Consider the following 25719-nt stretch of genomic DNA (forward strand, 5'->3'; position numbering starts at 1 on the left):
GCAAAAACGATCCAATTCTCTGAGGTGTCAGGCCTTCCCTCTGAGTAGCCTATAATATCTCCTAGTTGATGACATCTACAAATCTCCTGACCATGACTCTTCATTCACTGATGACTGTGGAGCCTGGTTCACTCTCATCCAATCCAATCGTCACGTGATCCTGGCACCTTGGTGCTGTGTGAACATGCTGGAATGCTAGACTTCACTTTTTCACTTCCTCGTTAATTCAGCTACATGTGTCCTCATTGCTCTTGACTTTCTAGGAACTACTCCACCTCTGAACCCTTGATTTTGGCACTCTAACTACAGCTACCTCCCTTTCCATTACTTTCAATCTACTTTCCCATCAATTCTCAGGGTCACTTCCAAGTGCCATACTGAAAATTGTCTGTAATGAGACTGGAAACTACTCATAAGAGAAATAGGATATTCTCCTTGATCTTCAGGTGGGACAGGTTGGCAGGTTTTCATGAAGCCAGGGAAATGTGAGTATTTGTTGGTAGGAGGGGGCATTGAGGAGGTGGGAAAGGGGAGTAGAGCTGCATCTTGTTTACCAAATAACTTTGCAGTAAAAGTTCAGAAAATGACTCTGAGGCAGGACTCAGCATCTGGCTCATTTGAAGTTGTTTTGAAATGCCTAATAAAGAAAATATGCTTTGATCTAACTTATTGGATAAGAAATATATTTCTGGTAAGTTAGAATGTGTTGCTCTAATTTCTCCAGATTCACCCTTCCTGGTGTTCCATTTGCACACAAGTGATAAACTAAGAAAGAACACATAACATACACTCTTCTGCCTCTATCCATTAACTCATTAATTCAACAGATGTTTATCAAGTACCCACAATTCACCTGGTACTATACTGGCCATACCTATGTCCGAATGTAAATCATCTGATAAATTCTTGACTTGCTTGTTAACTATTTCATTGCTAACAAATTTAAGGAAGCAACAAGGGAAACCACAACTCTGGATGTAATTCTTATCAGTAAGGAAAATGTGTTTAGTGGAAAGAGCTGTGGGAGAGAATGAGCTTGTCATCTTTGAGTCCACCAGGCTATGGGAAGAATGATCAAACATGTGCCTGCAAGATTTGAAAAGCAAAGTTCAATACCTGTTCAGAGAGAAGAGAGATTTGTCCTCAGGCTTGAGACCCTGATGGCTAAACCCTAAGAGGAATGGGAGATCCAGTGGGGAGAAGTGGTCTCATGGTAAATGGCAAGTGATTCTGATTAATATGAAAAAAAGGAGCATCCTATGGCTCATGAAGAGCACAAGTGAGATGTTAGGTAGAGATGGGAACATATCCAAAGATGAACACACAAAAATGCAGCCTGATTAGGAAAAAGCTCATTGGAGAGAATTTCTAGTATACGCTAATGTACTCAGTAAGAAGAACAAGAAAAGAATTAGTCCACTACCTGCGAGTGGTGGTGCCAGACTAATAAGTGACAGAGTAACAGTGAAGCTGCTTAAGCATAGGTTTGTCTCTTTATTCTCTGTCCAGAAACATGAGCTTCGAAGTGAAGAAAGTGCAGTCAGCGTGGTTTAGGACCAAGCGCAGTCGCAGGAGTGAGAAGATGGGATGTCACCCAGCTGCTCTGAGGAATTAATTTCCAGGCCAAGAGGAATGAAATCATGGAACTCAGAGAGCTTTCAAATGGAGATCTCTGAGGTACACTGGAATAGGGGTGCAAGAGCACTTACGGTGAGTAAATGAAATTCTGAATTTTAAAACTGGGAAGAGGTTAGATTATAGAAACTACAGATCACTGAGGCTTTATGGCAATCTTGGCAAAATTCTATAAAAGATTTTTGAGCAAACGGTTTCTCAGCACCCGGAAAAATAAGTAGTAGGTGTGTGACATAAGAATTAATTCACTAAGATAAAGTCTCCACAAGGTTTTATTAGGTTTTTGATGATCACGTTTGATTTCAGTGTTTTTAACTCATAAATCAAGAGATCTACACATACAAAGAATCTTGATTTCTTCAAGACATTTGACGACATTTCTTAAGATAACCTTGCAGAAAAGATGAGGAAATATGAAGTAGCTAATAAGATCGTGAAAACGTGAATAAAGAATGGATTAATTTAGCATGAACTTGAAATGGTGGCTTCAGTGGAATGCCACAGGATTCTGTCTTTGACTGTATACTGTTGTCAAAATATCACATCTCTATAGAACTGATGCTTACAAAACGTCCTCAAATCTATTCTTTTTTTTTTTTTCGTGAGGAAGATCAGCCCTGAGCTAACATCAGTGCTAATCCGCCTCTTTTTGCTAAGGATGACTGGCTCTGAGCTAACATCTATTGCCAATCCTCCTCCTTTTTTTTCCCCAAAGCCCCAGTAGATAGTTGTATGTCATAGTTGCACATCCTTCTAGTTGCCGTATGTGGGACGCGGCCTCAGCATGGCCGGAAAAGCGGTGCGTTGGTGCGCGCCCAGGATCCGAACCCGGGCAGCCAGTAGCCGAGCGCGCGCACTCAACCGCTAAGCCAGGGAGCTGGCCCAAATCTATTCTCTTAATAACAGCTTTAATAATGTTAGCTTATTAAGACTGTACTATTTATCAGATACATAGCTAGAACACCTCTTTTAGTTCTTGGAACCCACCTACAAGACTGGTATCAACATTCTCAGTTTATAGATGAGGAACTGAAGTGCAGAGAGGTAAACAATGTGTCGATGTTATAATGCCAATAAATGGCAGAGTTGGAATTCAAAACCTATTCTATGTGACTCCAGAACTCAGTAATATCTTTGTGTCATCATTAGGAATTCTCAGCTCCACTTTTCAGATGAAGAAAAGGAAGCTCAGTGATTATAAAATTCGCCTATTGTTGCAGAGCTGGTAAAATCAAAACCAGAGCTTGAATCCAGCACTTTTGATTTCAAATCCAGTGCTCTTCATAAAGATATGAAAAAGCTGAACAATAGGCTGAAAACTAAAAAAAAAGTTAATAATTGGGCTAAAATTAAAATCTTTTATTTAGGTTAAAAATCAGTTGGATGAATACATAAAAATCAACATCTGACTTACCAATAGTTTCTGTGAGCAAAACTAAGGCAGTGGTTCTCAGTGTGTAGTCCCTTGACTAGTAGCACCAGCATCACTTGGCAAGTTGTCTGAAATGTAAGATCTTGTGCACCACCCAGACTAATTGCATCAGATACTCCAAAGAAAGGACACAGTAGACGTTGTTTTAACAAGCCCTCTTAGTGATTCTGATGCATACCAAATTTTCAGAGCCACCAAGCTAAGGAATTTAGTTGAAAAGTAGTCATCAAAAAGCAAAAGTGAGGGGGCTGGCCCGGTGGCGTAGTGGTTAAGTTCGTGTGCTCTGCTTTGGCGGCCCGGGGTTTGCAGATTTGGATCCCGGGCATGGACCTGTGCACCGCTTATCAAGCCATGCTGTGGCAGGTGTCCCACATATAAAGTAGAGGAAGATGGGCACAGATGTTAGCCCAGGGCCAATCTTCCTCAGCAAAAAGAGGAGGATTGTCAACAAATGATAGCTCAGGGCTAATCTTCCTCACCAAAAAAAAAGCAAAAGTGAAAACACCAACAGATCACTTGGCTTACATCCAGGGAACAATAGTCCTGATGTTTACTTGTTGAAAGAACTGACAATGTCTAAGCCTGTCCAGGGTGACTAACTTAGCTTTCACGTGAGAGAGGAATTAGCTTATTCTGACGTCACAAAATGTAACAAGTGATTGAATTTTTGAGCTAGCAGAATTCCCAGGAATCATCCAGGTACTTATTCCAAATGTGGTCCATGGGCCAGCAACATCACCCTCCCTTGGGAGTTGTTAGTAATGCAGAATCTCAGACCCTATCTCAGAGTGATTTATATTCTCATTAAAGTTTGGAAGCACTGCTCTGGCTGAACTCCTTTGTATTATATGAGAGGAAACTAAAGTTAAGTAATTTGCCAAGAGTCGTAGAGCTGATGCAGTCTGAAACTCATAAAGGAGGGATTCTAACAATTAACTTCTTTTTTTAAAAAAAACTATTGTTCCAGTTTGCCTATGTCCTCTCTTACCTTGGGGAATTGTGTTTCCCATCCATAGCATAAAAATTACTGAATGGATGCCTTATTGTCAGGAGTTGGTAGGGTGAGGATTTCTGTGTTGATTAGAATGTTGGACTAGAATTGTTTCTACTTTTAAATACTCTGTCTCAGCAATAATTGCATTTGGCACTGGGTGGGTGGGTGGGGGGAGTGGTGGAGAATTGAAACCACTTTTTAATTTACTTAATTTATTATTTTATTATTTATTTATTACTATTATTATTAACAGTAAGTAAGTTAAAGATGTAGGGTCCTGGACAGCGGCTGGGAAGGAGAGCCTAGCTCTTCCCTAGAGAGCCATCTTTTCAGCTTGTATTTCCAGGTTCCCTCCACAGAGACTTCCTGGAGAAGCCCTGTGACTGTGCCAAGTCCCGTACTTTCAAATAGTTCCTTTGCCCACATTCCAGTAGGAAGCAAGTCCCGACGACATGCAGGAGTTGCTAACAGCCTAGGTCTAGTCCTTTGTTGATTCCCCAGCTTGGTGTTCTTTTCTCCAATCTGTTCCTAGAATTCTCAGTCCTTAATCTCTAGCTCTTTCTCTCAATATGGACTTAAAATTTTTTCCTAAAGACCTCACAATTAATTGATGTATTCTCTTCTTGAATCTATGGACTTTTGTCTTCCCTTCCCACCTCTGATCTACATTTTCTCTTTGGACCACAAATGCTTCCAGATGTTCTGAGAAATACCTCAGTGGAGACCTTCTGGACTCTGAAGGTTACATGACTAGGGTCCTCAAGGGTCCTTCCCTAGCCCTGACAGAAATATCATGGCTACTTCTTGGAATTTAGAGTCTGCCAAAAGTAGTGCTTCCAAAATGCTTGTAGTCAAGTGTAGGAAAATTTGGAATTAGGAGGAACACAAGGTTATAAGTAGAATGCCAAAGGTGACAGCTGAGTTTGAAAGGTTGTGATTCGTGGTAGGTCAGATTGACACAGAAGAAGGCCACACTTGAAGCTGGAGTTTGAAATTAGTTTACTAAGGAATTCTTGGGCACCCCCAGATAGTTCCTTTGTCTTCCAGCGGGTGGATCTGATGGCCTTTAAGGACCTCCTAAAACTCACCAGACAAGTTTATAAATTGAAAGATGAAAATGATTAGGAGTTTGTAGACTCATGTACTTTCCCTGGCTCTGCTTTGACTAAATCCATCGGTGGGTTGATGAACTTACTGCTGGTGGTTATTTAGGAAATCTAGTGCTGTAAAGTCATCCAAACTCATATCTTTAGGGAACTTTGTACACAATAACTCTTTTGTTGTTGTTTTTAATGTATGTCTTGTAATTCACATATAATTGTATAGATGATATAATTATATAGAGTTTCAAACTGTGGTCCACAAGCCAAATCTGGCAGGAGTAGCCTGTTTTTGACCTAAGAATTTCATTTTTCATTTTTAAAAGGTTGTGTAAAGAAAAGACAAACAAAGGAGAATATGTGACAAAGATCATATATGGCCCTTTACAGAAAAATTTGCTGACTCCTGTTGTGGAATTTACTCCCACAAAGCTATTATTTATGAGACCAGAACCAAGAAAATGTTTTGTTTTACTTTGTATTTGATAAAGTCTATTATCACTCTTTATTTTATTTTACCTGTTACTTTACCTGTATTTCCCAGTACTACATTCTTATTCTACTTTTACCTCATGGGGAAATTAGGAATGTTTCTATTTCTTTCTTTCTTGTTTTTTTTTTAAAGATTTTATTTATTTATTTTTTCCCCCCAAAGCCCCAGCAGATAGTTGTATGTCATAGCTGCACATTCTTCTAGTCGCTGTATGTGGGACACGGCCTCAGCATGGCCTGAGAAGCGGTGCGTCGGTGCACGCCTGGGATCTGAACCCGGGCCACCAGCAGCGGAGCGCGTGCACTTAACCTCTAAGCCACGGTGCCGGCCCTCTATTTATTTCTGAAGTTAAATCAATTAGATAATGCAAGCGTCAGTACAAATGCAACTATTAACTTGCTAAATGAGATCATTTTAAAGTTGAGAACTTTAACTATGTCACATTTATCCATTCATATAACCTTCATTCATTCATTCATTCATTCAATGCATATTGAGTGAGTAACTACCATGTAGTTGACCTTAGAATGAAGAAGGGAAACAGCAAGTCAGAATGAAGAAGGGAAACAGCAAGTCTAGAGAAAGTCAGAGAGGAAGGAAGAGTAAGCGAGCATGGAGACAGAAAATTAAATGAACAGTTGTGATAGGTGGTGATAGATATTATCATAGATGCAAACACAGGATGCTAAGGGAGTTCTAAGAGGGGCACATAAGTCTCTCTGGAAAGTTGGGAGTTTGAATTGAATTGAATTTGAATTTAAAATCAAGGTCAAAGTCACATTGCCAAGGGACACTGATTTGTTGGGGAGAATCAAAGTAATTCAATACAGCTGGAAGATAGGAAGCATGTGTTAAATTGATAGCCAAAGGATGAGGTAGGAGGGGCCGAGTAATGAGGGCTTGGAATACTATGCTAGAAATTAGAACTTATTTTGAAGATGATGAGTAGTCATTGAAAGATTTTAGCATCTGAGTCACATGATCTGCATCTTCAAAATTTCCCTCTGTTTTCCCATATGCAGGTTAGGGTGAGGGGGAATAAGGCAGGGTTAAAGGAGACACTGTGGAGCAATCCACAAAGAAATGGTGAGGATCCCAGCTAACGTCACAGTAGGTGGAACATAAAAGAAGCACTTGAATGGTACAGTTATCATGGCCAATTGGATGTGGTTAATAAAGGAGTGGGTGGAATCTAGGATGACCTTACAGTTTCTGTTGGAGAAAACAGGTATGTGGTGGTCTCATTAACTGAGGGGGAAAATATAGAAGAAACACAGTGGAGGAGAGAGGGAAAAGGGAAGATCAATGATGGGATTTAGTTCTAGACATGGTAAGTTCAATCTTATTGTGGGACTTTCAAGTGAAGATGCTTGAGAGGTAGCCAGATGCACAGACCTGGAGCTCAAGAAAGAGGTCTGGGTCAGAGATAAATATTTTAGAATTTCTCTCCTATAGAGATGATAATTGTCCACTTCTGAGGGTTTAATATATATATATATGTGAACTTTAACATTTATTTAACTGAAACCTGCAGGTTGCTGTCAGTTTTCTAGCTAACCAGAGTGTACACCAATGTATTAGGATGTTCATACATATATCTTTATCCTCATGTCAGTAATCAAATGCTAAGCTCCTCAAAGACAAGGAATCTGCTTTTTGGTTCTTGAGCCCTTGGTGCCAATTCAGTGATAGGCACAGAATGGGAAATCAATAAATGTTTGTTGAATCAATAAATGAATAGGCGAGACAGACATTCAAAACATAATCATGATATACTGTGCTGAATGCTATAATAATATTAACAATGTGGGGATGCTGAGGAGTGGACTCTGCCTGGGTTAGTCTGGGAAAGCATCATGGGGGAGTTGACACTGGATCCAATTCTTTGGAGATGAATAATTTGCCATGTAGAGAAGAGGGGAAAGGCACTCCCAAAGGAATTGGGAGATTTGTGCAAAAGTGAGGAGGAATACACGCTTTCCAAAAATTCACTGTGGTTGGAAAGTTCCATGCAAGGATGTGTGTGTCTATGAGCGGGGGGCTGGTCCAGGGCTTTTAGCATCTTTGGGAACTGGAAGAGCCCAAGAAAATAATGGCTGGGAAGGGACAAAAGACATGTTGGCTACTCTAATGAGCAGCCAGGCATTTGTGTTGTCCATAGTGGTCTGAATTCGGACAGGTTAATTGAAGCACAAAGTGTCATTTGTCTGGAGGAGCAATGGTTGGTATTTTTAAAGTGTTAAAAACACTTAAATCAAATTCCTGTTATTTTAGGCAGGTGGAAAAGCCTTAACACTGAGATGGTAAAAGCCAAGTGCCCTGAGCAGAAGCTCAGGAGATGAAGATTCTATTGATTTTATTCCCAGTTCTTAAGCCCCTCACTGTGAAACCTTGGGCAAATGCTTCCTCGTCCTGGATCTTAACTGAACGCTCCTTCAGTGATCTCTGTTAATCAACTTTGTTTCTCATCTTTAGCACAGAGGCTGGCTCAAAGTAAAGCTCAATAAAAGATCATTAAATAGAATAGGACTTTGTCTCATTTATAAAATGAGACAGATTAAAACGAGACAATCAACAAGGAATATTCTAGTCTTAACATCTTATGACTCCATGGCCTTAATTTCTAATTTATAATAGCATCAAAAAAGCCATAAAAAATAGCAACATAATATTTGTGTATTGCTTAACTGTTTACAAAACACTTTCACATTTTATTTATTTATTTGCTGAGGAAGATACACCCTGAGCTAACATCTGTGGCTCGTCTTCCTCCATTTTGTACGTGGGTCGCTGCCACAGCATCGCCACCAGCCAGTGGTGTAGGTCTGCGCTCGGGAACCGAACCCAGGCGACTGAAGTGGAGCATGCCGAACTTAACCACTAAGCCACAGGACTGGCCCCCAATTTCACATATTTTATCTCAATAAAATTAGTAATCCTGAGAGCTAGGATTAATTGCTCACATTTTAAGGAAGAAACGGAAGCTAGAGACAGAAGCTGATAAAGGAACAGCACTTGGATTTAAATCCAAATCACCTCATTGCAAATTGAATACTTTTCCCTCCCAACAAATGTCTTCTCCCACAATTTTGAGAACCATATTTTTCTTGTCTATGTCACATCTCTCTTTAGCATTTGCCCCTCCTCCTCCTGTAGTATAACATTGCAACATAGCCCGTTGTAGAATTTTAGATGAGAGAATGCAGCTTATTTGAGGAATCTGAGACAGAGCCAACATATCTAGCAATAAAAATAATAACATTTTGAAAACCTCTAGCCCTTTAATTATCAGCTGTGACATTGACTATGCATTTGGAAGGGACCAATCTTCTGCCTGAAGAGCATGAATAGCCCACTCCACAGAAGCACTTGCAGAGATAACTAGACACATCTATTCTGCTTTCTACCGTGCCTGTCTTGGGTTTCTTGAGGAAGCTTAATGCTAACATTGGGATCAGCTTTACTGACATGCGGCATTAGAGCGGTCGAATGTAAATGATTTCAAGTTCTGAGAGAGCACGGGAAAGTCCAGTTTTAAGCATTCTATCAGAGTTCTTTGGGTAAAGGCTCAATTACATTAAATTAAGTAGTCAGCTAGCAAGGCTAAAAGAGTTAGTAGGCAAATACAATGTGCTCTTTTACAATAGCTCCAAGAAGTATAGGTCAGCTTCCACTGCTGTTGGGAAAATAACATTAGGGGAACATTTGTAAAGGGCCTATCATTGTCTTGATAAGTTGATACTGAAACTGGTAATCAGTGAAATTGGAGGCATCCTATTTCCTGTTTGAATAGAAGTGAGGCAGCGACACAAAGAGGGAGTCCATCTCAATTTGTCCTAGTATTTCCTGATTCAGATCTCTCTAGCTAGTATCTCTTACTTAGTCATACCTTAGGTGTAGCTTCCAGGGAAAGTCAATGATACAGTACACGATAAGAAGTAATTATAGGAGATTGGATTAGCTGATTTTTCCTTTATAAAAGCGGGCACACACAATAGAAGTTCTTATTGCATAAACAAACGGAAAAATCTTTAAGTGGATTTCTGAAATGTATCTTTTAGAATAGTGAAATTTTGTTTGCAGTGCAGTGCAATATGTTTCAATTACTAAACCCACAGGTACTCTGTGTAAGAGTGTCTAGAAGGGAAAAGGTAAAATGTTCAGAATCATGTTAAATCCTTGGTTTTGGACAAAAGAGGAAAAAGTATTACCCTTGTTGTTTGAGGTGTCTGGATATGAAAATACTCAATTACAAAGGCGTTTTGGTCCACAGCTAACTGGACACACTATAGTTAGGAATGAGTCTTGCATGCCTTTCCTTTTGCTGTTTTTGATACCTCTAGTGAACAAGTATTTCTACGGTTAGATCTGGGAATTCAGCACAGACACAAATGCTGCAATTAATTGTCCCCTCCTTATACCACAAGCCACTATTGTCTATGTTCTACTGAGTAAAGGCCATACCCTGCCATGAATTCTTCCCTTAGATTTCCTGCTTCTTGCAAAGGGAGTGCTGTTCCCAGATTAATGGCGGAGAATGTCCCCAGGTACCTGGAAGTTTGCAAGTTGCAGTTTTCAAAGCCATGAATTAGGCAGTCACTGTATGTGGGTACAAGTGACATCTGAAGGAATTTTAACCCTCTATCTTCCAAAGTTATGGTCAAAGATGCCCCAAAGTGGTTATCCTTTATTTTCTGCCTGAAATTTCTTCTTCCCTATAACTTTGTGCTCTAAATTTAATATTACACTGTTATGTTTCTCTGAGGACATGCTGTATGTACTGCTGAGTAGCTATGAATATCATTGTGCAGCCTCTGATTGGACAATCATTTCTTTCCCACCTGCAGGGCCTCACATACTACCTGGCTAGTTAGGAACCTGGGTGCTTCTCTCTTACCCTGCCCTGGCCTATCTATAATGCATTGCAGCCCAAAATACTCACCCAATACCTTACATCCTTTGGCTAAAAGCGATTCCAAAACAAATGATGGTTTCTCATATTTATGTAGTTATCAAATCACTTTTATAATACCATAAGTCTTTCTTTATCTTTACAACAATCTTGAAGGTAAACTGCCAAGTATTCTAAGCAATTGTCCGTGGGTGAGTTGAAGTAATGTCTTCTCATGATCGTCAGGACACCTGCGCCTCTGAAAATGACTACTTCATTTTAATGGTGTGTTGAAATTTCAGATCGACCACTCAGTGGCAATGTAACCACTGTAAACCTTTGATCCAAATAACTGGGAAAATCCTCTTTCTTTATCTCTAGATTCAAATTAGGTTTAGTATCACTGGAGAATAATTTCTAGTAACTAGCAACCTTCAAAACTAGTGGAAAAACAATTGGTTTTATGTTATTTCAAAGGTTAGGTTAAGAAATCTTTTTGTGTAATTAGCGATCATCTGGATTTTCTTTTCGTGAAGTATCTGTTCAGGTCATTAGCCAATTTTTCTATTGGGCTGTGTAGTTTTTCTAATTAAATTTGTAGTTTCCTTACACCTGAAACTAATATAATGTTATATGTCAAATATATCTTAACAAAAAATTGTAATTTCCTTATAATCCTCATTTGATGAGAACTGTTATAAAATATTTATGTATGAATTCATTTAAAACAACAATGATAAACCCATATATGGTAACACAATTAATATATTTAATGAAAAATACCTATAGAGTGACATTGTTTTACATTTTTTGCAAATCTTTTTAATGTCTGGCTTAATGGACGATAACTAAATTTGTATAACTACTGCTTCATTTGATTTGTTATGATCTGTTTTTTCACTTGCCTGGTATTCAGTGGTGTGGCTGTATCAGAGTTTATTCAGCCATTATCCATAAAATGGGCATTCACTTTGTTTCTGGTTCGGTGTTTTTTGTTTTTGCCACCATAAATAATGCTGCAATAAATATCCTTGTATGTTTAAGAAAAAGGACTAGGTAAAAACTTTTTCAGAATATACTAATATTTATTAAGAGCCTAACGTAAATCGGATCTCTCCACATCGGTTATCTCATTTGACCCCATAATATGCCATGAAAAAGCTAGGCTCAAACAGTTTGAGTTAATTACTCCTAATTATGTCTTAAGTTGTAGACCAGGGAGGAGAGGTAGAACTGCTGATTCCTACCCTTGCTATCCACATCCGGTAGACAGGACCTAGCTTAGACTGGACATGGGCCTTGTCCACCTAAAGCAGCTGCTTCCCTGAACCACGATGTTCTGTCTCCCATTGGAGGCCATTGGCTGCTGGCTCCCTGCCCACTCAAAGCCTCAACACCTTCCCTTTAAGACCTCAGGAGCAGGTTGTACAGGGCTGCACCATCACCTGCTGGAGACTGAGAAATTGTTCCTTACTTCAATCCTAAATCCACAGGGATCTCTGCTCCCCGGATCTGTGATGGTGTGTTTCTCCAGGTCTCAGTCTCAGAACATACTGACTACTGCTGAGAAATTCAAACTGGTCTGAGCTTTATCAAAATCAAAATGCCATTCCTGTGGGGTTGGCAAGGGAGCCTTTCATGGATGATGAAATCAGCTCATAGAAACATTAAGCAAAATGCTCAAGATCACACAAGTAGTACACGCTATCGGCGCGAGTAAGAATGTACTTGGAATCAAAAGCGCCACTAACGTTCCTGGGGCCATTCCTTTCATCTGCCTTGACGTTTGTGGAGCAGAGCACGTTACTGAAAATAGACTTTCGTGTTCCGAGAGGTCTTAAAATGCAGATTTGATTAAGACTCTACTTTCATACAGTTCGCAGAACTGTTCTGGAATTCTTCCAACTGAAATTTTGCATCGTTTTATATTGTTTACATCCTTCAAATAGGATATAAGGCAGTTTATGAGTGTTACATATATATTGTTGAAATGATTAGAATAAGAACAAAATCCACAATAAAATCCAAGTAAAAGGGCAAGGAGATTTTTTTCTTCCTACCTGCCTGCCTTCCTGCTTTCTTTGCCTCCTGAATAATTCACTCCAAAAGCTATCATGTGGGGCTGACCATGAGGGGTTGGGGAAGTGAGAAGGTGGTGGCAGAAGCAGCCTGGCATGAGTCGTCAGAGCCTGCATGGATTGACAAAGGATGTCCCCAAGGGTGGGTGATGGCAGTGGCCCAGAGTGAGATGTTGAAGCCTGGGTAAGAGGTTTAGATATAGGAGAGATTAAAGTAATAAATATAATAAGGATAACATATTAATTATATTGGTTAAGATAACAAGGGTTACAGAAACTAGGTTTCTCATTATGGAAAATGAAGTTAAATATGTGGAAAGGGAGAAAACTGGAATAAACTCTGTGATATTGGATCAGACCCATAGGTATATGGATCCGGGAACAATGATACCCAACAACAAGGAACACATTTAACGCCCAGATCTTGGTTTCTTAAATACAATTCTCCACTAAAGGGAACCAGGGCTCCTCAGAAAAATAAAAGGTTGTTGGGTTGGTGCTGGGCAAGTAGGAGATAACCCTGGAATACCTTCTTGTGCCAGAAACTAAGGAAGTGCTCAAAGAATGATGAGGACACAGCAAAAGGACACAGATATCAGCTTAAAGGGGCTCACACTGGACAAACCTGGGATAATCCGAACCTCTAACAAATATGCATATAAATATATAAATGAATAAATGAAGAAGAGAGCTTTTCCTAACTGATAAATGTAGAAGAAATGATTGAATCAGAATGCTATCTAATACACATAGAAGGAAGACTGAATTAGAAAATCATTTGTCAAACATCAATGAATACTAATATCAGTGGGTAAAAGTTTGATAAGGAATGGAATATTTGCCTTGTCTCAGAGTATCTCCCCGTAAATACTTACTAATAACAAAGAGAAATTTTACAGTGGAGCAACTCGCCCAGCTCCACCTTAATCAAATGATCAAAGTTAACATTGCCAATAATGGAACAACTCAGAATCCTGTACCATCTGGTAAGACGCAAAAAAGAATAATTGCATACTTTCTGGGACATTTATGCCAAAAATTAAAAAATTCTGAATCTAATCATAAAGAAATATCAGACAAACCCAAATTGGAGGACTTTCTATAAACTGGCCTGTATTATTCAAAAGTGCCAAGGTTATGCAAGTCAAGGAAGGAATGAGGAATTGTATGAGACTGAAGGAGACTAAAGAAACGTAACAACTAATGCAATGCATAATTTTGGTCTCCGTTGGTTACTGAAGATGTTATGGGATAAACTGGTAAAACTTGAGAGGAACCTGTGGATTTGATGATGACAATGTATGAAATAATTTTCTGATTTTGATGGTTTTATTGAGGTTATATAGGAAAACATCTTTGCAGGAATTACATAATAATATATTCAGATGTGATGGGGAATTACATTGATAAACATACTCTCAAATGGCTCAGAGGGAGATGTTTATTTTTTTTTGTATTGTACTTGCAAATTTTCTATGTTTGAAAATATTGCAAACAAAAACAAGTTTCAATGAAAGGACACAGGGAGAATTGTATCATAATGTCTTAGTAAAAACTGTACTCAGATTGAACATATAATTTAGTTTGGAGTTCCAGTAGTCGATGCAACAAGGCATATGGTCTAAGAGCAACCAGCTTTCTTACTACTAAAGTCCATGAGAAATTGATGGTATGGAGTTTTATATTGGTAACACCTAGTTAGCTACAATTTTTCCACACAATGACTCAATTTACACAAGCAGTTACTTTCTGTTATTGTACTTTCTTTTCAGATGCTCTTTCTACTAGTTTTAGTCATATTCTGAAGTAGATAAGTCTCCAGATAAACATTTTCTACAGCACATTGAAGCCGTCACTTCTACATGCCCTCTCATGCCTGTGGTTTTGTTTCTTTTCGTTCTGGAGAGGGGTAGTTGGTGCCAGGGTATGAGGAGGGTGCCCAGTTAGATAAGAAGGAACAACTTTCAGCATTTCTGCTTAAAGATAATAAATAAATATTTTTTATCTAAAGATACACAGTGTCATGACATATATTTTGGAAACAGAAATATTCTCATTAACAATAAAAGCTATCCTTTATTGAATACCTATTATGTACCAAGCACCTTACCTACATTATCTCCAATCCTAGACCCTACAAAGCAGGTATAATTTGTGCCCTCTCTATAGATGAGGAAGCTGAGGTTGGAGTGGTTAAGTGTTATGTCTAAGCATGTGGTCAGCATGCAATGGAGTTGGGATTCAACCCCCAGTCTGACTGGGTCCAAAGCCTGGCCTCTTTTCACAGTGTCTGTAGTCTCCGTCATCATTTCTATTTTACACAATCAAGGGAAATTAAGCCTTAAGTCAGATCGCCCAAGTAAAGCTCAGTCTCTAAAGTTTTTAAGCTAAATATTGGGAGTGAAGTGTTGCTCTCAGTTCTCAGGACTTGAGCACGAGAAATAAGATGCTCCGAGGACCCAAGCTACTTCCTGTTTTCAAATTAGATACAGTTAGAGCTATCCCGTTGGCTTTTCCAAGCCACCAATGCATTTTAAAGGAGCATGTGTATTTTGAAATAGTTCTTCATGTGTAACCTCAAGCTCTGATAGAATTATCACCTGATAATTATCAATTATCCTGCTGGTTACAATTCCATACTAGGTTCTGGGGCTGGCCTGGTGGCGCAAGCGGTTGAGTGCGCGCGCTCCACTGCGGTGGCCCGGGGTTCGCGGGTTTGGATCCCGGGTGCGCACCAATGCACTGCTTGGCAAGCCATGCTGTGGTGGCGTCCCATATAAAGTGGAGGAAGATGAGGCACGGGTGTTAGTCCAGGGCCAGTCTTCCTCAGCAAAAAAAGAGGAGGATTGGCAGATGTTAGCACAGGGCTGATCTTCCTTCCTCACAAAAAAAAAAAAAAAAATTCCATACTAGGTTCTGGACAGGTCCAGATACACATAATTCAAAGTGGGTTGTATTTCAATCCTAACTGAGAATATGGCACTCTCTTGGGAAACACATGAACCCGTGTGACAGAGGAACCTGTGTTCTAAGTATTCCTGAGATTTGGACCATTATCCTACCCTTGGCCTTATAGAGGTAGCCTGCAGCTTGGATTTGGAGTTAGATGGACTCACATCTTAGCTCTAATCTGTGTTTATCTAATTATATATGCGTGCATGCAAATTGTCCCCACCTACTTCAAAACAAGAATAATAAAGGACAGGAAAAAAAGAAGAAAAGAAAACAGAAAGCAGATTTGAGGTGGCTGGCTCTGGTTCTAGCCCTGTATCCTTTCAATTTTCTGGTTCTTTGTTTCTTCACCTGTAAAAATGCCAGTGATAACAATATTGACCTCATAGGGCTGGTAATAATACTTAATGCATAGGGCAGTTCTTAGGTTTCAATGAGTTAGTACGTAGAAAGTATTTGTAGCAATGTCTGGATCATAGGAAGGCTTTGTGAGTATTTGTTATTATCACTATTAATATATTTAAAGGGATTGACTCATAGTAGGTGTTCATAAATGATAGTTTTCCTCCCATTTCTTAAAAAAATCAGAATAAGTATAAAGAATTTTTATTTACCTTTGCTCCCAAGGATCAGTATAGCTATTAGTGATCAGAGTTACATCCACTCGTGTTACTGCAGAAGATCAGAAGCTACACTGGCATTTGCCTTTGACTTTGGGGTGTTGCCAGTGGTGATGTAATGTATTGCTGCTATACTGGTGAGTTGACCTTGTGAGCTCTATGTGACACACAGACTGCTTTCATCTTGTTATGTTGTTTCCGTACAAATAATATTTATCCCTCAGGATAAGAAATCATCCATGTGGAATAAATAACACCTTCTTTATGCAGGTGTACAATTATCTGAAATGTAAGGATTGACAAATCTTAGCTTGATTGAAAGTTTTGCAGTAATTTGAGAGTTTGAAACATTTTTGAGATGGTGTTGACATTCTCTTTTTTTTTTTCGTTACCAGGATTCCCTGGAATTAATGTTTGGGCATGTTCTATGGAAGAGTGTTCTATAGAAGAGTGATCTGAAGTCATGATTAATCATAGTATCATCAAATTTTGGCTCCATTAGAGACATTAGTTATTCTCTAATCTGGAGATCAACAAACAATGGCCTACGGGCCAAAACTAGCCTGCCACCTGTTTCTGAATGGCCTGGGAGCTAAGAATAATTTTCACATTTTGAGGAAAAAAAAGAAATGAAGAAGAATATATGGCAGAAAACAAATGTGACCTGCAAAGGCTAAAATATTACTGTCTTGCCCTTTACAGGAAAAGTTTGCTGACCCCCTGCTCTAACCCAACTCTCTCACTAAAAAAAAAAAAGTGAGGAAATTGAGGCCAAAGGAAGTTACATGATTTTACTCAGGGTGATCTAGCTCACTGGAGACAGATCTGGAGTTTGAGCCAACTCTCCTGACTCCCAGCCTCAAACCCTAGCAGCCACCCTGCTTTCCAGTTAGCTCTTCACCTCTCCAGAGTCTTTTACCCAGCTAATAAGAATAATTGCATTTAAAAAGATAACATTAATTTTTTTTTGGTGAGGAAGACTGGCCCTAAGCCAACATCCTTTGCCAATCCTCCCCCATTTTTTTTTTTTTTTTTGCAGAGGAAGATGGTCCCTGAGCTAACATCTGTGCCAATCTTCCTCTACTTTGTATATGGGATCCTGCCACAGCATGGCTTGATGAGCAGCTCATAGGTCTGCCCACAGGATCTGAACCCTCAAATCCCAGACTGCCAAAGCAGAGGGTGCTAAACTAACCACCATGCCACCAGGCTGGCCCCCACAGTAATATTTTAAACTTAAGTGACATATCCTCCCTGAAGAGCTCAAAGCTCCTTCACCTGGGGGGAATCAATTCTGCCAGTGTAGCAATTGCTTCGGGGTGATAAACTGGACCCCTAGGTAGCAACAGTAATTATATATCACATGTTATATGTTATTACATATTATCAAGATTAATAATGTCTTCAAAAGGTAAGAAATGAACATATTTAACCTGTTTATAAGAAGCAATAAGATACTTAATAAAAGAATCATGTTACATCTTTGGGCTCCCAATTGAATTACCAACATCCAGACTGAAGGATTTAGCACTTCCATGTTAATCTACAGGTTAGAGCTTTGCTAGATAATGGTGGAGGTGGTGGTGGTGCTCTTTCAAAGACTGTTTGGGATATACTAAAGAATTTTGGAAAGTTTTCATAAAATTTTCATTTTGAATTTAAACAATAGATATTTGGAAATCACTGGAAGCATGACATATCAGGGAAATTGCATACTCCTGGATGGCTTCTCCATGCTTGTCAATTAAAAAAAAACATCTCTTTGTGAGTTGAAGATAAATTTTTGGTGCATTGTTTCCCAAGATATTTGGGAGACAGCATACTTCAGAAAATAATGCCCAGTAATTTACAGTCTGTCTCTTTAATTTCAACTTGTTTTAATTCTGTACTGAAATATCAGAGATTAATTTAGTATGTGAATCAGTTCTAGGTATTTTTGCCAGAAGAATCTTTGCCACAAGCAGTTTCACAGAAAACATTTTCACCACACATGTAATTGGTTGTAAAGGCAATTTTGCCACAAAAGATACAACAACTGGTTGATTGACAGTTTTGGTTTCATTTGGTTTAAAGTGGTTTTCATTTAGTTTATATCATTTTCATTTGGTTACAAATACTCATCCTAGCGTTTGGATGAAACTCACACCTCTCTTAATGAAGGAAGACATTTTAAAGAAAAAATTGCAGTGCATAGTGAGGAGATGAAAGAACAAGCAAAAAAAGAAAAGTAAAATACAGTATCATGAATGAACAACTTGGAAGACAAAGTGCTTAGGTAACAATCCACAAATAAAATCAGCACTTTGTGCAGTATTACCATGACTCTATATGTATTTAAATATTCAGCTATTTGTATTCAAATATTTTCATTTTTCACAGGCAAATCTTTTTAATTTTGGTATTCATTTTTATGTTTCATTATGAAAAACCTTGTAACCAAATGAAACCATAATGAAACCAAAACCGTCAACAAGTTATTTTATCTTTTACAGCAAAATTGCCTTATGGCCAATTAGTCGTGCATGGAAAATGCGGCAAAACTCCTTGTGGCAAAGATACTTATGGCAAAAATACTGGACACAATGTGAGTCAATAATTTCTACAAATTTATAAAAGAGCTGCTAACATTTACTTTATATTACCTGATGTGTTTCTTATCCAATATGTTTACTCAAAGTCCAATTTTTCTCATAAAGTCAATTTTATTAATTTAAAAAGTCAGTCAGGAACTTTTCTTTAAATCAAAACTCCAGACTAGATTTATTATTAGCATTGTAGCTACTTTGATCGGCATTCACTCTTTGCAAATGATGAGAATAGGAACGGGGGTGTAAGTGACGGGCATGCATTTGATTCTAACCCAATGGAGATGCTCCCATTGAACTAGCAGGCAGGTGGACTTCTTGGCGTGTCTTTTTAGGTGCTTCTAGTATAAACATTTCTCAGATCAGCTAGTAGTTGATAAAGAGCTCTTTAACTACACGGATTATAAAATATTGCTCAAAAAACTGAGAACGATATGCAAATTTGAGTACACAAAAATGCTCTTTAGCTTTGATATATTTCTCAAAAGAGTGACTCGAATTGACACTTAAGTATTACATATATGCTTACATATAAAATATCCTTATATATTATAAAATATAGTATTGAAAATATATTTTTTCTTGTGATTTCAGAACATCTACAACTGAATACATTAAAGCTATATCTTACAGATACGTAATATATGTTTTTTCTTGATTTCCAAAATTTAATGGAGAAAGAAAGGAATAGGCCTGGTTTTCCAACTTATTATAAAAAATTCAGTGAGATGCATTACACCAGACACAATATGCTCTGAACTATACTGTGCAAAAATTACAGTTGATATTATTTAGACATACATGTTCTGAAACTGCAAAGGATATGACGAGTATGAAAGAAAATGACTACATATGTAATTGAGCAAATTTCTGGATATATTACTTGTCTTGGTCAAACCTAGGTTAGCAAGCTATTTAGAGCCTGCTGCTTCAGCCGCAGACTGTTTACTCCTCACATGATGCTAATCACAGTGATTGTGCCTGTCTCTGTTATGTCTGGCAAAGCAACTTGTAAGAAGTCAGCTCTGGCCAGGACAGCCAGTCGAACACATACGGTAGAAAAAAAAATCCATTTAGCCAAGACGCCTTTTCCGGGCTCTTTATTAAGGTTCTCATATTGTTGGAAACAAAATTAAAATCTCAGAGTCTGAGGATCTTTTGGTATTTGCCAATTTTAGTTTGATATTTGGAAAAATTAAAGCAAGTGATTATTTTTGTATTGTTTAAACACACTTTTTCTTTTTTATTGTTTTTTTTTTCCCCTTGACATCACATTTTTGGCTAATCACACTTCCCAGAGAGATGGAATACATATCAAGGAGCTACAGGGTTGATGCTGCTAGCCGACTTGGCATGATACGCGTGATTCCCTGCAAGGCCCTCCACGCAGGCTTTGCCCAGAGAAGAAAGTGTGGGTCTTCAGAGCAGTTGCTGGGCTTGGTACAGTAGGAACCACATGTCCAACGAGCATCCCAGTCTGGGGTACTTGCTTTAGAACAATCTTTCCACATCTCCCTCCTGACAACAGTTTCATTTAAGGAATGATCTCTTATGAGTTCAGGACAAGTTCATACTGACACGGAAACTTCCTTAGATCCAATCCCATTTTATAGCTGCAAAAGCCCAGGCAAAACATTTCATTTCTGTGAAGTCATACAGTGAGCAACCTGTGGGACAAAATGTGATTCAGCATTAACCACAAAGGCCTAGAATACTCCTTCTGGGTATTGTTGCTCCCTGGAGTTTTTGCATTCTAAAGATGCTTCAGAGTAAGGGGCGCATTCACTCTGAACTAAATGCTTAATATTATTTGTTTAAGAATACGATTTGTAACCAAATGAATATTTTAGAAGTTAATAACAACCTGAGTCAAAGTTGGTCTTAATCTTTTGAGCGATTCTCATTTGATTGACAGCAATTGTGTGTAGTGTGGTGTCACTTAAAGCACTTACAATATATATCATATCATAGTTCCAAAATGTTTTAATTAATATTTCTTTAATTCTAGTCTTATGATAGTTTTTGAGGTTTTTTTTTATTTTGGTAATGAGTGACTAGAACATTTAAACCTTAATGTCTCTATACATTTTATAGTTGCATGCACTATTGCCACAATGTGAATAGACTACTGTAGAATAGTTACCTAGTTTTCCCATTGATTTTCTATCTAGTATGATACTGTGATTATATATTACTTGGTGTTTCTCTTTATTATCCCCCCGGATATTAACTGTGCTATTTTAAAGCATTTAATTCTATGGTATGAACCTTAATCCCCTTGCAGAGCACTTGCCTATGTGTCACATTGTCACATTCACTCCCTAGTGTAAGTCTAGAGGGGTAGTCGCTTTTATTTAGGGAAATAACTACACGCTGAATTTATCATAAGTTGGAAAAACAGGTCCCTTTTCGTTCATTGAGCAGAGCATGCATATTTCCATAAGATGTAGTGCCATGTGGCCAAGGCTCTGTGTGAACAACTATCTATTGTGAAGTGGGAGGAGAATAACTGTGGACCTCTTTTCTAACCAATAAAATTCAGAAGTGGCACATTGTAACTAGGTTTGCAATATTTTTCCCAATATTTTCTTAAAGCTTCATGTATGGAAAGTGTCTTTGTTTTCACTCCATTTTGCATTTTGCCAAGAAAAAGTGACAAAACAGTACTTATCATCTTCCTTCAAAACATATGGCATGTGCCCACGGAATATTAAATGATCTTTTACAATGACAACAAATGTTGTGATATTTCATCTGAAACTCCCAGAATGTAAGGTTTCTTGAAGCAGGCAGGAGAAGCAAAAAGATGGTTCAGGGGGATTGGTTTGCTGGTAGAGTTGGTAATGAAAACATATGCCACTTCAAATCTGGAGGAGTTCTGTGTATATCTGCATGTATAACGAGGGCGGTAGAAAACATTATGTGGACTTGGAGATCTTAAGTAAGAGTCTGTAGCCAGTTCGGTGTCCTCTGGTTTAAAAGATATAAGAAATTGGGTATACATGATTAGGCTCTCTTTTTTTCTATTACCTCTCACTGTAGGCAGAATAATTTTCCAATGATCTCAGGTTCTGAGAAGTGGGCTTCCCACCTTTTTTCTTTCTACCACAAACTTCTATTCAACAATGGAGGAATTCTTTATTTTCTCCATGAGGTTGGGAGAAGGACATGGGCATGCGTGACTTGGGCTTTCCTTCCTGTCTCTGTCGAATCTGCCTGCCTTCATGGGTGTTTCTGCTCTGCTCCTGCCCCCATGTGATAAGCACACGTAGTTCGGTGTCCATCAGTGCCTTCAGGTCCAGCCTTCTCTTTCTTCACTATTGGGGCTCAGCAGTGTCTTCCATTTTAGTTGGCCTGGCAAAATATCTGCTCAGTAGACCCAAGCTCTTTCTTCAATGGGTGGTCCCAAGGTCTAGACTGGGGTGGGGGAGGGTGGTGTGCCAGTGGAAAGACACCTGATTTTAGCCACCCATTAAGCAATATTCTCCCTCTCCATTTTTTCACCAACAATAAAACTGACATTTTGATTTCTATCTGTCCATATACAGGGTCCATCTCTTAGTTGGCTTAGAACTCAGAGGGGAAATGCACAGCACTATTTCCCACTCCTTAATAGCCCAACACTCACCACAAGGATCATATGTTATTTGGTATTCATATTCATATTGAGCTCTTCAAGAATAGTTGCTATTAATAACAGATCCCTGAGAACAAGATTTTTTAATGCCGCAACACTTCTTCCATATATTTTACACTTCTTCTGTAGTATTTACTTAGATAGTAAAGAAATGCAAAGTAACATTTTATTTTTTAGAAAATTCTAGCTTTAAGTGTACTTTAAAATCGTAATCTTATCTGCTAACTCTTACCTCCATCTTCCTCCATTAAAACGCAACTATTGAAAGGTTTGTAATGTTTGATGAAAGATAAGAGAAAGAAAACTTTACTGTTATATTAATAATAACATTATCAGTTAATATGTTCATACTAATGTAATTAATTTCTGTGGAAGTTAATATTTCACAGAGAAATTGGGCATCTGTGGTACAGTTGTGGCCTCTACTACTGATTGACTACTTTTGACACTTTGGGGTTAGCTGACTCAATGTTTTCATTGCTAAGCAAATTATTTCAAAAGAAAAAGACATTCTTTTGTTCATCAAATATATATGGAGAAACTACCATGTGCTAGGTATTGTTCTAGCTTCTGGGTTTACATCAGTAAAATATAGACCAAAATCTAGGGATTTTTGTTCCCAAGGAAGCTCACTTTCTAGTGGTGGGGAAGAGGTAGTAGATAATAAACATAATAAGCATTTATAGTATTTAGGGAGGTGATAAGTACTAGGGAAAATAAATATAGCAGAGTAAGGATGATTGGGAGCAGCGAGGGGGTGGGAGCTGCAGTTTAGACAGGTTGGTCAGGGTAGGGTTCATTGAGGGGTGATATTTGAGCAAAGACTTTAAAGAGGTAAGGAAGCGAGCCACATGGATATTGTGAGGAAGAGGATTCCAAGTAGAGGGTCCAGCCATTGAAAAGCTCTGAGGAAGGACTGTGTGTATGGAAAGGAGGGAAGGATGAAGACAGGGAGGAAGGGACAGGGGTAGGAGGGAATGTGACCAGAAAGAGGTTGGGTAGTGAGTTGTCGTGCCTTGTAGGCATTGTGAGAATTTTGACTTTTTCTTTGATAGAGGAGTAACACATGACTTAAGGTTTAACAGGATCTTGCTGGCTGCTGTGTTGAGAATAGACTTTTAGGGGACAAGAGTGCAAGGAGGGAGACTAGTTAGTAGGTCTTGTTATTGTTGAGGTGAGAAATAATGGTGGCTAGATCAGATGACACCAGTAGAGGTAGAGAAGTGGTTGGATTCTTGATATATATTGAAAGTTGGGCCAAAAGGGTCTACTGATGAATTGGATGTAAAGTGTGAGAGAAAGAGATGAGTCAAGGATGGATCCAGGGTATGGGCCTAACTAGAAGGATGGATTTTCCATTTACTGAGATGGGAAAAGTGGTGAGAAAAACAGATTGGGAAGGGATAAGATCAGGAATTTAGTTTTAGACATCTCATATTTGGAATGTTCATAGAAATCTAAGAGAAGATGTGAACACGCTGTTGGACATGCAAGTCTGAAGTTCAGGAGATATAAAGTCTAGGTTGGAGACATAAATTTGGAAGTTGTCAACGTAGAAATGATATTTAAAGCCTGGGTGTATTCTTTGATAGAACACTCTCAATGCCTATAAAAAGGAGACTTTCCAAAGTCCTGGGAAAGCTGAGTTTTCTTCTCAGCCAAGTTTGAGATTCCATAAAAGTTAGCACTTTAAAAGGGAACCATTGAATGATGAACATTTTTTTGCTGAAAAATGACATTAAAAGAAAAAAATTGCCCTTCAATATCATATCCACCTTGCCTCTGCAATTAAAATTGAAAAGATTCAGAGAATCCATTTAATTTAGAGAATTAAGAGTAAAACAGGTACCAGCTTCCACCACCAGAATTTTGCTTCAATTCTTTGCCAGTCTTTCATACTTTTATGTCTTTGTTGCTTATGACCATGCCTTAGACTAGCTTGCGGCCAAGACCAGAGGTCTTGTGAGTTCAGTGGTCAGAGGAAAAAATGACTCTTCTGCTTAATAGTTAAACCTACTCAACATTATTTTTTTTTCCTGAGGAAGATTCGCCCTAAGATAACATCTGTTGCCAATCTTCCTCTTTTTGCTTGAGGAAGATTCGCCCGAGCTAACATTTGTGCCAATCTTCCTCTATTTTGTATGTGGATTGCCACAACAGCATGGCCACTACCAGTGGTACAGGTCTGCACCTGGGAACTGAACCCGGGCCACCGAAGCAGAGTGTGCTGAACTTAACCAATAGGCCATGGGGCCGGCCCCTCAAACCTACTCAACTTTTATTTATTTATTTGTTTGTTTATTTATTTATTTATTTTGTGAGGAAAATCAGCCCTGAGCTAACATCTGCCAATCTTCCTCTTTTTTTGCTGAGGAAGGTTGGCCCTGGGCTAACATCCATGCCCATCTGCCTCCACTTTATATGGGACGCCACCACAGCATGGCTTTGACAAGTGGTGCGTCGGTGCACGCCCGGGATCTGAACCTGCAAACCCCGGGCCACTGAAGTGGAGCGCATGCACTTAATGGCTTGTGCCACTGGGCCGGCCCCCTACTCAACTTTTATAGTGCATTTATTTATTGTACAAAAGTAGTTAGCTATTAAATGCTACACTACAGGCTTGAAAGAGTTAGTTCAGTCCTCCAAAGATCCTAATGCAGTCCTAAGGAGTTTCCACATTGGGAGAATCTGGCTCAAAATAACAATCTACATACGACTTTCTGAGTCAGAAAACTATTTAAAGAAGAGAGTGCTAAACAGTAATTCCAATAAATACTGGTAACTCTTTTGCATTTAAGTATACCACAATAGAAAGGGTGAAATAACTATCTTTAGATCACACAGCAAGATGGGCGCAGAGAAGGGCCAAACCACGAGTTTCTGCCTTTCGGCTGTGTGGTCAGGCCCTCAGTGACACGCCTCAAATGTCAACAACTGAATGCCACTGGTTCTGACCAGTGGCACTGGTCACTGTCACTGGTACTGTCTGGCTGACTTCCCCTGTGATTTACATCTTTGGCACAGAGTCACGTAATATTATTACTCCTGAGAGAGTGGCCACCATCGGGAGCCTTAGAAATACTGCTTGCATTTTCAGTGCCCATCAAAAGAGAATGCCAATTTTTTAAAATGCATAGAACAAGATTTTGCCAAGTCTAAACTTAACATAATTTTTCTTGGAGAAATTGTCCTTAAAACAGTCATGAAAATATTTCCTGTTATGGTGACTGCCCCCTTTCACACAGATTTCAAAATGCCAAACAGAGAGATGAATATAAAACTCATGCTTCAGCACCTGGCCT

Source organism: Diceros bicornis, chromosome 23 (genome assembly GCF_020826845.1).
Source record: "Diceros bicornis minor isolate mBicDic1 chromosome 23, mDicBic1.mat.cur, whole genome shotgun sequence".
In the NCBI taxonomy this organism is placed as follows: Eukaryota; Metazoa; Chordata; class Mammalia; order Perissodactyla; family Rhinocerotidae; genus Diceros; species Diceros bicornis.